Source organism: Portunus trituberculatus, chromosome 21, assembly GCF_017591435.1.
Source record: "Portunus trituberculatus isolate SZX2019 chromosome 21, ASM1759143v1, whole genome shotgun sequence".
In the NCBI taxonomy this organism is placed as follows: Eukaryota; Metazoa; Arthropoda; class Malacostraca; order Decapoda; family Portunidae; genus Portunus; species Portunus trituberculatus.
In genome coordinates, this window is record NC_059275.1 from 18,662,233 (window position 1) to 18,664,732 (window position 2,500).

The 2,500-nt window shown below is 55.9% G+C and overlaps 1 protein-coding gene across 24 annotated transcripts in view; it reads right to left on the reverse strand.

The window, feature by feature from the left end:
• LOC123507147 (homeobox protein Meis1-like) overlaps positions 1-2,500 on the reverse strand; it is a 518,053-nt gene that overhangs the window by 81,139 nt on the left and 434,414 nt on the right. The gene's annotated exons all lie outside the window — the stretch shown is intronic.

Here is a 2,500-nt window from a genome sequence, read left to right on the forward strand (position 1 = left end):
GCGTGGCGTCTCGGAGTCCCTCGCAGCTCATTACTGCCGCCCCGCCTCCGGGAGGGTGAGCGAGGCTGTTAAAAAGCCCAAAAAGATAATTCTCTGGGGGGCTGTTTGCCTCGCATCACACACACACACACACACACACACACACACACACACACACACGTCTCCCCCTACAGGAGGCTGGACCTGTTGCCCTCAGTGGCAGTAATGTGCCAGCCCTGCTTAAACCTGCTCTATTTAGGTCATGTCAATATCAGCCACGCTCACAGCTCACCCTTCATCCCGCCGCTCCTCGGGCATTCCTCACCCCCCGACCGACAGGGAACTTGGCCTACACCCCTTCCCCTTCTCCCCCTTCCTCTCGTCCTCCTCCCCTTCTTGCAGCTCACTCTTCCCGCCGCCCTGGGGTCCTCACCTCAAAAAGCGGGATGCAGGGTTTATTTGGCGCAGATAAATGATAAGGCGAGCGCGGCCCGAGGCGACGGTGATACCACGGGTTATTTGGTGGCGAGGAATGGTACGGCCCCAGAGAGGCTGTCCGCCGCCTCGCTCACATCTCAGATTTGCTCTGCCGACGGCGGTGATGGCGGTAGTTTGGAGCGAAAGTTTGGATGGGCGGCGGGCGGCGCACGGGTGTTGGAAGGGAGGGCTCCATGCCTCCTGTAAATTTTGTTGAAAGGTGCACAGATGCGAGAGTGAAGCGGAGGAATCAGACGGAGAGTAAACATGAAAGTTTCTGGCATTATGCGGCTCCTTAAACCTGCCTGCCTGTCCCTTACTTCTTCACTCACTTATGTCCGGCGCCCCGCCCCGCCCCGCCCCGCCCCGCTTCGCCCCGCCCCACCCCGCCGTAGCCCAGCCTCGTCCAGGCGGCCACATAAACACGGCAGCGAGCGCTGCCCGGACCACCGTCACCCCCGCACTCGTAAAGAAGCATCCACGTGGCGGCAATATTAATAACACGTCCCGACCAGCGGCAGCAGCAGCAGCGGCAGTAGTAGCGGCGGCGGCGGCGGGAGCGGCGGACGGACTAACGCAGCAGCGGCAGCAGCAACAATCAGAGTCGGTGGCCGCCTCATCAGCAGCCGACTGTGATCCGACTCACCCCTTCAACACATCAAACGTGGCGCGCCTTTGCTGCGGTCCAGATCCCCCAGTTTGTTTAGTTTAAGCCCCATTTAATAATATTTAATCCCATTTCATACCGACTCTAATCCCCTCAACTGATCATTAAAGGGGTCGGTGCGCGGGCGATGCGCTTTTATCTCGGGTCCCAGATGGCGGGCGAGGCGTTGGCGGCGCGGCGAGGGGAGGGGCGGCGCCGCGGCCAGGGATACAGGGATACGCCGCTCGCCGCCCTCCGTGGCCGCCGCTCACGCCGCCGCCTCTCTTAGTTTGATTCATTTTTTTCTCTACAGACACTGAGTGTCGTTTGTGTCTCCGTGTTTTACTGAGACCAATAAACTGCACCACTGCTTTCCCAGAGTTCGCTGCCGCCGCCGCCGCCACCCTGAGCCGCCGTGGGTCCGCCTTGTTCCCGCTCCTGGAAGCTGCAGGGGACAAAGACGCAGCGCCCGGCGGCCTCTGTAGGGAGGTGCTCAGCGCTTCCTTGAGGGCAGGGGCGTGGAAATGGTCACAAAGGAGCCTCGGTAGCCAGAAGTCAGGAGTAAATTAGTTTAAGTGCGTTGGAAACCAAAGTTAATCAAATTCTTCCCTCGTCCCCTCGTATTTCCCCGCCCGGGATGACTTGACCCGATTTTTAGTCGTGGCGAGCTGATGTATTTACCCGGCGGGGCCTCCCTCGCCGCCCTATATTACTTGGCCCATCTCACAGTATTTTCCAGTTACCTACAAGCAGTGTCAAATGCGAGAAGGAACCCACTTAACCTGAATGAAGTTATGGCTCCCGGGGCCCGCAGCGGAAGCCACCAGATTTAAATATGCTAATACCTTTTTGCTTTATTAATATTAAATCCTTCAACTGTATTAAGAACCACCACAGCATAAACCGATAACCATTTCGTCACTTTAAATAAATTTGCATAGCGAGGGACTCTAATTCCCAGCCACAGCTCCTGAACCGTCCCTGCCACCCATTACATTAAGGTGCCTGCCTCTCCCCTCCTCCCTCCTCCCACCCCATGCCCCACCCTCTCTCTCTCTCTCTCTCTCTCTCTCTCTCTCTCTCTCTCTCTCTCTCTCTCTCTCTCTCTCTCTCTCTCTCCATTCCTGTCTCCCTCTCTGGCACCCTTTCTCTTTCTCTCTCCCTTGCTCCCTCCTTCATCCTTCCTACTTACTCTCTCCATCTTTACACCCTCACCCCCACTCTTTCTCTCTTTCTCTCTCTCACACACACACACACACACTCTCTCTCTCTCTTTTTCTCTCTACCACCCTATCCCTCTCTCTTTCTTTTTTTCCCTTCCTTTTTTTTCTTTCTTTCTTTACTATATTCAAACTTCCCTTTGTATTCTATTTACTTAAATTTACCTTGCAAATAAAT